Genomic DNA, 11607 nt, shown 5'->3' on the forward strand with positions numbered 1-11607 from the left:
ATATATATATATACTCATGCACACCTGCACAATCATCATACATGCTTACATACTCACCACACACGCTTCCATACTGTGTACAAGTAGCAATGCCATGACAACCTGTGGGGAGGTCTTTGTGTCTCAGGAACCCTCTGTATGTCACTGCATGTCTTCTTGTAACAATAAGAGTGAAGAAGTGGGGAGAAGAGGCAGAGAGGGTGAGAGAGGAATTGGCATGTCATCTAGACAGTATGCATGTCTTAGGGATGGTGGGTGCAGAGGAGGATTCTGAGGCACTGTTCCAGTTCAGTAGGTGGTGGAGCCTTTCAAAAACTCCCGAGACTAGAGGAGGTATACATTTTCAAATGTTCAACGAGTGTGTGTTCATGTTGGTGCACAGGGTCCCTGAGAATATCCACGAAGAGTGGTCTGGGAGGAGACTAGAAACTGAGGACCATCACCAAGATGGAGGTACAGATGTTGAGCTGGGAGTCATTAGTAGATGGCGACACAGCACAGCAGTCAAGATCCAACATGCCTAGATTTGCATGGAGGTTCCAGAACTTGTTAATCCTTCCCTGAGTACAGCATGCCAAAGCCCTCTTCACTCCTCCACTTCAGAATATCAATGAGAGAAACAGAGATAAGGACAAAAAGGTGACCATAACACTCTAATTCTGTGGCCATCACTAATGAAGGATAATGTTGCCCTTGTAGATGATGATTGGCTCTCCAGAGATTCTGTTTTGGTGAGGAAGGGGCTAAGCAGAAGGGCAGTGGGGGACAAGTGAGGACAATGGAACTTGTGAGTATGGACTAAGTACAATGGTATTTATGTGTGCAATGCAGTGAGGAACCCATTATTTTTGTTCTTACCATCCCTTTAGTGAAGCTGGGACTGCCCATTTTTGATAGAGATGGCTATGATGCAGGAAGCCTTTGATGCCAAGCTTCATATAAAGCAGGTTTGGTGGCTTGGGTTTTGAATCGTGACATTTGGGATGAGGAATTTGGAGATAAAAATCTCAAGATTATCCTTGTTTTAAAGCAAATTTGTGGCCAGATTGAGCTACAGGAGACCTTACCTCCTAGCCTGGATAAATATACAAATTCAATACATCTTAATGAATACACAGATGTTCACATTGACACACAAATTAAACACGTCTTTTTCATTATTAAATTTTTTTAGAAGACCTCAACATAAGCCATACTGAACTTTATAAAAGAGAAAGTGGGAAGTATATCTGAACGCATTGACACAGGAGACCACTTCCTAAATATAACCACAGTAGCAAAGACACTGAGAGAAACAATTAATGATTGGGACCTCCTGAAACTGAAAAGCTCCTGTAAAGCAAAGGACACGGTCAACAAGATATAACGACAGCTTACAGAATGGGAAAAGATCTTCATTAACTTCATATCAGACAGTGGTCTGATCTCCAAAATACACAAAGAATTCAATAAATAGGGCATCAAAAGAACACATAATACAATAAAAAATGGAGTACAGATTTAAACAGAGAACTCTCAACAGAGGAATATAAAATGGCTGAAAGACACTTAAGGAAATGTTCAACATCCTTAGTCATCAGAGAGATGCAAATCAAAACAACTCTAAGATTCCATCTTACACCTGTCAGAATGGCCAAGATCAAAAACCCTGATGACAACTTATGCTGGAGAGGTATGGGGAAAAGGGAACACTCCTGTATTGCTGGTGGAAGTGTACACTGTCCAGCTGCTTTGGATATCAGTATGGCAATTTCTCAGAAAACTAGGAAACAACCTTCCTCAAGACCTAGTAATACCACTTTGGGGTATATATCCAAAGGATGCTCAATCATGCAGCATTGAGTGTCATAATCAGAACCTGGAAACAACCTAAGTGCCTCTCAATCAAAGAATGGATAAGAAAAATGTGGTACATTTACACAGTGGAGTACTATACAGCAGAAAAAATAATGGCACCTTGGATTTTGCAGGAAAATGGATGGAGATAGAAAACATTATTTTGAGTGAGGAAACCCAGAAACAGAAGACAATTATCACATGTAGTCACTCATAGGAGGTTTTTAAACATAAAGCCAAGAAAACAAGCCTACAAACCACAATTCCAGAGAAATTAGACAACAATGAGGACACTAAGAGAGACTTACATAGATCTAATCTACATGAGAAGTAGGAAAAAATCTCTTGATTAAATTGGGAGCATGGGGACCTTGGGGGGAGGGCTGAAGGTGGGAAGGCAGTGACAGGGATGAAAGCAGAGAAAAATGTAGAGCTCAATAAAAATCAATTAAAAAGGAAAAAAAAAACCAATACAAATATCCACTCCCTCCTCTCCCCCCATTCCTTCTCACACACACTCCCACCTTAAAGAGGGTAAGGCACTTTGTTTTATGTAAGGTCCAAGTCCCTCCCTCCTGCATCTAGGCTGAGCAGGGTGTAAATGCAAAGAGAATAGGATCCCAAAAAGACGGCACATGCACCAGAGATAAATCCCAGTGGCACGTCCAGTGGCTCCTAAGTCTCCCAGCCCTGCGACTGTCAACCACATTTAGAGGGACTAGTTTGGTTCTATGATTGTTCCTTCCTAATCCGATTAGATTTGGTGATCTCCCATTAGCTCAGGAAAACTGTTTTAGTGGATGACCCCTTCATGTTCTTGACCTCTTTCCTCATATTCTCATTCCTTCTACTCTTCAATTAGACCTTGGGAGCTCAGTCCAGTGCTCCATTTTCTGGTATCTTCTTCAATTTCTTTCTTCAAAGATTTAAAGTTCTTGTAAAATATGTGTTTCAGTTCCTTGGTTAGTGTTACCCCCAAGATATTTTACGTTATCTGTGGCTGTTGTGAAAGGTGACGTTTCTCTGATTTCCCTTTCAGCTTTTTTACCATTTGTGTATTGGAGGGCTACTTTTAATTTTTTGAGTTGATCTTGTATCCTGCCACATCGCTGAAGGTATTTATCAGCTGTAGGATTTCTCTGGTAAAGTTTTTGGGGTCACTGATGTACACTATCAAATAATCTGCAAATAATTAAAATTTGACTTCATCCCAAACATCTAATACAAGAGCACACACATATGTAAAAGAAACATTACTAAAACTTAAGTTGCACCTCAAATCCCACACCCTAATAGTAGGAGACTTCAACACTCCATTTTCACCAATGGCCAGGTCAACCAGACAGAAACTTAACGGAGAAATAAGAGAACTAGCAGATGTAATGAATCAAATAGACTTAACAGACATATATAGAACATTCCACCCAAACAAAAAAGAATATACATCCTTCTCAGCACCTCATGGAAGCTTCTCTAAAATTGTTCACATACTAGGTAACAAAGCAAACCTCCACAGATACAAAAAATGGATTAACCCTCTTTGTCTTTTTGTTTTGTTTTGTTTTTAACTGATTTTTTATTAAGCTCTACATTTTTCTCTGCACCCCTCCCTGTCTTGCCCCTTTCAACCCTCCCCCAATGTCCCAATCCTCCCAATTTACTCAGAAGATCTTGTCTTTTGCTACTTCCCATGTAGATTAGATGCATGTATGTCTCTCTTAGTGTCCTCATTGTTGTCTAAGTTCTCTGGGATTGTGTTTTGTAGGCTAGTTTACTTTTCTTTATATTTAAAAACCACTTATGAGTGAATACATGGGATAATTGTTTTTCTGTGTCTAGGTTACCTCACTCAAAATGATGTTTTCTAGCTCTATCCATTTTTCTGCAAAGTTCAAGATATTGTTATTTTTTCTGCTGTATAGTACTCCATTGTGTAAATGTACCACATTTTACTTTTCCATTCTGAGATCGAGGGACATTTAGGTTGTTCTTAGGTTCTGGCTATGACAAACAATGCTGCTATGAACATAGTTGAGCACATGTCCTTGTGGCACGATTGAGCACTTTGGACATATACCCAAAATGGTATTACTAAGTCTTAAGGAAGGTTGCTGATGTGGGAGTATCATATATCAATCTGTTGATTTCATTGGTTAAGTTATAATAAACCAGCTGCTTGGCCTCATGGCTTGGAACATAGATGGGAGGAGTAAACAGAATAGAATTCTGGGCGGAAGAGGAAGTGAGGTCAGACTCTGCTCTGCTCCGAGACAGACCCAACAGCTGCTCTCTGGAGCAGAGACACCATGATGGACAGAGGCTAGACTCTTCCTGGTAAGCGCACCTTGGGGTGCTTACACACATCATTAGAAATGGGCTAGTCCAGGTGCGAGAATTAGCCTGTAAGGGCTAGAGTTCAGGGGCCAAGCAGTTCTTAAATGAATACAGTTTGTGTGTTGTTATTTCGGGCATAAGCTAGCCAAGCAGCCAGGGTGTTGGGGACGCAGCCCCACCGCTCAACAGGTTGCAAATCAAAACAACTCTGAGATTCCATCTTACACCTGTAAGAATGGCCAAGATAAAAAACACTGATAACAGCTAATGCTGGAAAGGTTGTGGTGCAAAGGTAACACTTCTCCATTGCTGGTGAGAATGCAAGCTGGTACAGCCCCTTTGGATTTCAGTGTGGCAATTTCTCAGAAAATTAACAAACCCCTGTGTCTTATTGGATCACCAGGGATTAAAATTAGAATTTAACAATCAGACTACTTTCATAAAGCCTACAAACTCATAGAAATTGAAAAGTCAGCTACTAAACCAACCCTGTGTCAAGGAAGAAATAAAGAAAGAAATTAAAGTCTTCCTCAAATTCAATGAAAATGAAGGCAAAAAATATCCAAACCTATGGGACATTATGAAAGCAGTGCTAAGAGGAAAGTTCATAGCACTGAGTGCCCACATAAAGCAAAGAGAGAAAGCTCACATTGGTGGCTTCACAGTACACATGGAATCTCTAGAACAAACAGAATCAGATTCACCCAGGAGGAGTAGAAGACAGGAAATGATCAAATATAGGTAGGGATGAAATCAACAAAATATAAACAAAGAAAACAAATGAATCAATGAAACAGAGAGCTGGTTCTTTGAGAAAATCACCAAGATTGACAAACCCTTATCAAAACTAATCAAAAGGCTGAGAGAGAACACCGAAATTAACAAAATCAGTAATTAAGTGGGGACATAACAACAGACTGAGGAAATTCAGAGAATTATTAGGTCATATTACCAAAACCTGTACTCCACAAAATTGGAAAATGCAAAAGAAATGAAAAATATTCTGGATAGGTACGACATACCAAAATTAAATCAAGACCAGGTGAGCAATTTAAATAGACCTATAAGCTGCGAGGAAATAGAAGTTGCCATCAAAAACCTCCCAACCAAAAAAAGCTCAGGGCTGGATGATTTTAGTACAGAATTCTACCAGAACTTCCAGGGAGAGTAAATACCTGTACTCCTCAAAGTGTTCCACGTACTACAAACAGAAGGAACATTGCCAAACTCTTTTTATGAGGCTGCATTTACCCTGATACCAAAACCACACAAAGTTCAAGCAAGAAAGAGAATTACAGACCAATCTCACTCATGAACATGGATGCAAAAATTCTCAATAAAATACTGGCAAACCGAATCTAAGAACACATCAAAAAAATCATCCATCATGTTCAAGTAGGCTTCATCCCAGAGATGCAGGGCTGGTCCAACATACAAAAATCTATTAATGTAATCCATCCTTTAAATAAGCTGAAAGAGAAAAACCCATCTGATCAATTCATTAGATGCTGAAAAAGCATTTGACAAAATCCAACACCCCTTCATGATAAAGGTCTTGGAGATATGAGGAATACAAGCATCATATCTAAATATAATAAAAGCAATATACAGAAAGCCGACAGCTAACATCAAATTAAATAAAGAGAAACTCAAAGCCAATCCACTAAAATCAGGAACAAGACAAGGCTGCCCACTCTCGCCATACCTCTTCAACATAGTACTTGAAGTTCTAGCAATAGCAATAAGACAACAAAAGGAGATTAAGGGGATTTAAATTGGAAATGAAGAAGTCAACTTGTCTTAATGAATACATAGATGTTCACTTTGACCTTTCCTTGAGCAGCAGGCTACTGCTGGCATCTGCTTGACAAGTCATATAAGACACACGGAGCAGTTTCAGTGTGTTGTTCTACAAAGCATACATAGACAAACAAATGGAAACTAGTGGTCTTGCATGGACTCTAAGAGAAAGGCAATCCCAGCCTGTCAAAGGAGGGTGGGGAAGGGTTCTCACTCCTTTAAAATGGGCCTAACCATAAACATCCCCTTCCTCAGAAACTCCCTGAGGATAAAATTTGGGACCAGTTTTTCCATCCCTCCACTGTTAGGTCACTCACAGCACCTTGGAAACACTGCTTTGGTCACAATGAGTCCCAGCAAGGCCACAGAGCCTCTGGCATATCCCCTCCAGTGTTTCCACACTCTCCACTGGGGGTGGAGGCCAGTCGTGCGTGGCTGATAGCCCGAGGGTCCTCAAGCAGGGAGTGGAACATGATTTCACGTGAAAAAAAAAAAGAAATCTAGCTGGCTCCTCAAGGTAAGGAGCTGATAGCCTACCTAGTCCTGTCTCCTCTTCCCCACTTACCTGCATTCTCGCAGCAGGTAATGAGCCAGTCTGCCTGAAAAAGAATCCTGCTGACAGCTGCTGCAGCGCCGGTCCCCGCCGCTTGCGTCTGCCTCCGCGCCGTCCCCGCCCACTCTCCCCCCCCAAAAGAATCCTGTTGACAGACACGTCCAGATTCCAGTGCCTGAGAAACCTCTGTAAGGAGGACCCAGCTGCTCTATACCTCCTGCAAGCCTTCATCTCTGGCTGATTAGCTGTCTCTCTTCCCTCAAGGCCACTCTCCATTGTTCACCATCCTGTAGTATGATTGAGCATCTTTTGGATATATTCCCAAGTGTAGAATTGCTGGATCCTGTGATAGGTTGATTCCCATTTTACTGAGAAACTCTCACACTGCTTTCCACAGTGATTGCACAAGTTTGCATTCCCACCTGCATTGGATGAATGTTCCCCTTGCTCTACAATGTCTCCAGCATAAGCTATCATTGATGTTTTTGATCTTAGCCATTTTGACAGGTGTAAGATGGTATCTCAAAATTGTTTTGATTTGCATTTCCCTGATAGCTAAGGAAGAACATGTCCTTAAGTATCTTTTGGCCATTTGAAATTCTTCTGATGAGAATTCTCTGTGTAGTTCAGTACACCAATGTTTATTTGGGTTATTTAGAATTTTATTGTCCAATTTCTTGAGTTCTTTATATATTTTGAAGATCAGTCCTTTCTGTGGTTTTGGGTTGGTGAAGATTTTTTTCCCATTCCGTAGGCTGCCTTTTTCTCTTACTGACTGTGTCCATCTCAGTTTCAGGAGGTCCCATTTATTTATTGATGCTCTTATTTTCTGTGCTACTGGGTTATATTTAGAAGTGGTCTCCTGTGCCCATGCACTGAAGGTTACTTCCCACTTTCTTTTCTATCAGGTTCAGTGTGGTCGGAATTATATTGAGGTCTTTAATCCATTTGAACTTGAGTTTTGTCCTTGGTGAAAGATATAGATCTATTTTCATTCTTCTATATATTGACATCCAGTTATGCCAGCACCATTTGTTGAAGAGGCCTTCTTTTTTTCCATTGTATCTTTTTTGGCTTCATTGTCAAAAATCAGGTGTTTATAGGTGTGTGAAGTAATATCTGGATTTTCTTTCTTTTTTTAAAAAAACATATTTTATTATTATTATAATTACAAATTTTCACCTCCTCCCATTTCATTCCCCTTTCCCCAATTCTCCTTTCCCTCCCTCTTCAGTCCAAAGAGCAGTCAGGGTTCCCTGCCCTGTGAGAAGTCCAAGGTCCACCCCCTCCATCCAGGTCTAGTAAGCTAAGGATCCAAACAGACTAGGCTCTCACAAAGCCAGTACATGGAGCAGAATCAAAACCCAGTGCCATTGTCCTTGGCTTCTAGTCAGCCCTCCAGTTCAGCCACATTCAGAGAGTCTAGTTTGATCACATACTTCATCAGTCCCAGACCAGCTGGCATTGGTGAGCTCCCATTAGATCAGCCCCACCGTCACAGTGGGTAGGTGCACCCTTCGCGGTCCTGACTTCTTGCTCATGTGCTCTTTCCTTCTGCTCCTCATTTGGACCTTGGGAGCTCAGTCCAGTGCTCCAATATGGGTTTCTGTCTGTATCTCCATCCATTGCCAGATGAAGGTTCTATGGTGATATGCAAGATATTCATCAGTGTGGCTATAGGATGAGGCTAGTTCAGGCGCCCTCTCCTCAGCTGCTCAAGAAAAAAGCTGGGGACATCTCCTTGGACACCTGGGAACCCCTCTAGAGTCCAGTCTCTTGCCAACCCTCAAATGGCTCCATTAATTAAGATATATACTTCCCTGCTCACATATCCACTCTTCTTCCATCCCAACTGTCCCATTCCCCCAAGATCTCCCCAACCTCTCCTTCTCACTTCTCCCTCCCCATCTCCCCTTACTCCCATCCCACCCCCACCCCAAGCTCTCAATTTTTGCCTAAAAATCTTGTCTCCTTCCAATGTCAGGAGGATAACTATATGTTTTTCTTTGGTTCACCTTCCTATTTAGCTTCTCTAGGATCATGAATTATAGGCTCAATGTCCTTTATTTACAGCTATAATCCACTAATGAGTGAGTACATACCAAATTCATCTTTTTGGGTCTGGGTTACCTCACTCAGGATAGTGTTCTGTATTTCCGTTCATTTGCATGCAAAATTCAAGATGTCATTGTTTTTACTGCTGAGTAATACCCTAATGCATATATATTTCACACTTTCTTTATCCATTCTTCCATTGAGGGGCATCTAGGTGGTTTCCAGGTTCTGGTTATTACAAATAATGCTGCTATAAACATAGTTGAACAAATGCTTTTGTAGTATGATAGGGCATTTCTTGGGTATATTCCCAAGAGTGGTATTGCTGGATCCTGAGGTAGGTTGATCCCGAATTTCCTGAGTTATTCTTGTTTCTGCAGTCTCTGTTTGTTTACCTAGATTTTCCATATCCAGCCGGCGCTCAGTTTGTATTTTCTTCATTGCCTCCATTTCAGTTTTCAAGTCTTGAACTGCTACCATTATCTGTTTGTTTTTTCTTGGTTTCCTAGGATGTCATTTATGGATTTACTTATTTCTTCAAACTTTTGTTATTCTTCTCATCCATTCTTTAAGGGAGTTTTTCTTCTGCTGTATAATGGACTCTATCACTTTCATAAAGTCAGTTTTTTCTACTTCTTATCGATTAGGGCGTTCAAGTCCTCCTGTTGTAAGTTTGCTGGGTTCTAGTGTTTTCATATGTTTTTCAGATTGTTGGAGGAATTCTTACATTGATGCCTGCCCATCTCTTCCCCCGAATGCTCCCTGATGGATTTTCTAGCACAGGATCAGGTCCCTTTGCTGGCCAGGGACCTCGCAGACAAAAGGCCTACCTTGCTGCGGGTAGGCTATTGAAACAAAGGAATTCCCACCCGGTTTCTCTCATCACCCAGTCCCAATGCCCAAACGGCTCGGCTGGGGGATCTTATGGCCCTGAAGAAGGGAGGAAGAAGGGAGGTGTTTCCTGGGTATAAGCTGGGATGGGATAGGAAGAGGGAGGCAGTAGTGGGGAGAGTAGCTCCTGCAGAATGACCAGGAAGAATAGGAGGTTGAGGAATGTCTGTGCTCCCTCTCCCAGGCTACTGCCACAGGTCAGGAACTCACTCACTCCTCTGATGGATCTTTTGGTACAGGAACAGAGCCCTTAGCTGGCTAGGTATCTTGCAGACAAAATGCCTACCTTGCTGCAGGCAGGATATTGAAACAAAGAAACTTTTGCCCGGTTGTGCTCAACACCCCTTCTGAGCGCCCAAAATTGCTGAGCTGGGGGATCTTATGGCCCCAAAGAAGGGAGGAAGAAGGCTATTAGCTAGCTCTTACAAATTAAATCTCCAAGCTGTTTTCATTACTGTAGCTCTGTGATAGAGTTTGAAGTCAGGGATGGTAATGCCTCCAGCAGTTCCTTTATTGTATAGGATTGTTTTGGCTATCCTCAGTTTCCTGTTTTTCCATTTGAAGTTGACTATCATTCTTTAAAGTTCTGTGAAGAATTGTGTAGGGAATTTTATGGGGATTGCATTGAATCTATAGATTACCTTAGGGATGATTGCCATTTTTCTTGTGTTGATCCTTCTTATCCAAGACCATGGGAGAGCTTTCCATTTTTTGGTATCTTCTTCAATTTCTTTCTTCAGTGACATAAAGTCCTTGTCAAATAGGTCTTTCATGTCCTTTGTTAGTGTTACCCCAAGATATTTTATGTGATTTTTGGCTACTGTGAAAGGTGATGTTTCTGTAATTTCCCTCTCAGCTTCTTTATCCTTTGTGTATAGGAGGGCTACTGATTTTTTGAGTTCATCTTGTATTTTGCCACTTCACTGGAGGTATTTTTCAGCTGTAGGAGTTCTCTGGTAGAGTTTTTGGGGTCACTTATATACATTATCATTCCATCTGCAAATAACGGAAATTTAACTTTTTCCTTTCCAATTTGAATCTGCTTGATCTCCTGTTGTTGTCTTATTGCTATTGCTAAAACTTCCAGAACTATGTTAAAGAGATATGGAGATATTGGACAGCCTTGTCTTGATTGTGATTTTAGTGAAATCACTTTGAGTTTCTCTTATTTGATTTGATGTTAGCTGTCGACTTTCTGTATATTGCTTTTATTATATTTAGATATGATCCTTGTATCCCTAATCTCTCCAACACCTTTGTCATGAAGGGATGTTGAATTTTGTCAAATGTTTTTTCTGCATCCAATGAAATGATCATATTTTTTCCTTTTAGTTTATATATATGGTGGATTACGTTGATTGATTTTTGTATGTTGAACCATCACTGCATCTCTCAGATGAAGCCTACATGTTCATGTTGGATGATGTTTTTGATGTATTCGTGGATTCAGTTTGCCAGAATTTTATTGAGAATTTGCATCCATGTTCTTGAGCGAGATTGGTCAGTAATTCTCTGTTTTGGTTGAGTCTTTGTGCGGTTTTGGTATCAGGGTAAATGGAGGTTCATAAAAAGAGTTTGGCAATGAACCTTCTGTTTCTATTATGTGGAACACTTTGAGGAGTACAGGTATTACCTCTTGAACGTTCTGGTAGAATTCTGCACTAAAACCTTCCAGTCCTGGGTATTTTTTGGTTGGGAGGTTTTTGAAGTCAGCTTCTATCTCCCTGCAGCTTACAGGTCTATTTAAATTGCTCACCTGGTCCTGATTGAATTTTGGTAGGCGGCATCTATTTAAAAACTTGTTTATTTCTTTTATATTTTCCTGTTTTGTGGAGTAAAGATTTTTGTAGTAGTACCTAATGATTCTCTGAAGTTCCTCAGTGTCTGTTGTTATGCAACTCTTTTCATTTCGGATTTTCTTAATTTCGATGTTCTTTCTCTGCCTTTGATTAGTTTGGAAAAGTGTTTATCAATCTTGTTGATTTTCTCAAAGAACCAGTGCTTTGTTTTATTGCATTTTTGTATGGTTTTCTTTGTTTATATTTTGTTAATTTCAGCCCTTAACTTGATTATTTCCTTTCTTCTTCTTTCTTTGGTGAGTCTGCTTGTTTTTTTTTTTTTTTTTTTTTTTTTTTTTT

The 11607-nt window shown here is 40.5% G+C and overlaps 2 protein-coding genes across 5 annotated transcripts in view; both read left to right on the top strand.

The window, feature by feature from the left end:
* The window catches only part of LOC126494808 (protein FAM104A-like), a 185565-nt gene that overhangs the window by 163450 nt on the left and 10508 nt on the right, over positions 1-11607 (top strand). Inside the window, exon 4 of one of the 4 annotated variants that reach the window (XR_007590065.1) lies at positions 6553-6585. The exons of the other annotated variants lie outside the window; for them this stretch is intronic. The gene's annotated coding sequence lies outside the window, so the exon portion shown is untranslated. Of the gene's footprint in view, positions 1-6552; positions 6586-11607 lie in introns of those variants that run through there. 4 annotated transcript variants of the gene reach the window in all.
* LOC126494807 (protein FAM156A/FAM156B-like) overlaps positions 1-11607 on the top strand; it is a 155225-nt gene that overhangs the window by 114753 nt on the left and 28865 nt on the right. The gene's annotated exons all lie outside the window — the stretch shown is intronic.

Source organism: Alexandromys fortis, unplaced genomic scaffold (genome assembly GCF_014885135.2).
Source record: "Alexandromys fortis isolate MF-2015 unplaced genomic scaffold, M_Fortis_MF-2015_v1.1 scaffold_403, whole genome shotgun sequence".
NCBI lineage: Eukaryota > Metazoa > Chordata > Mammalia > Rodentia > Cricetidae > Alexandromys > Alexandromys fortis.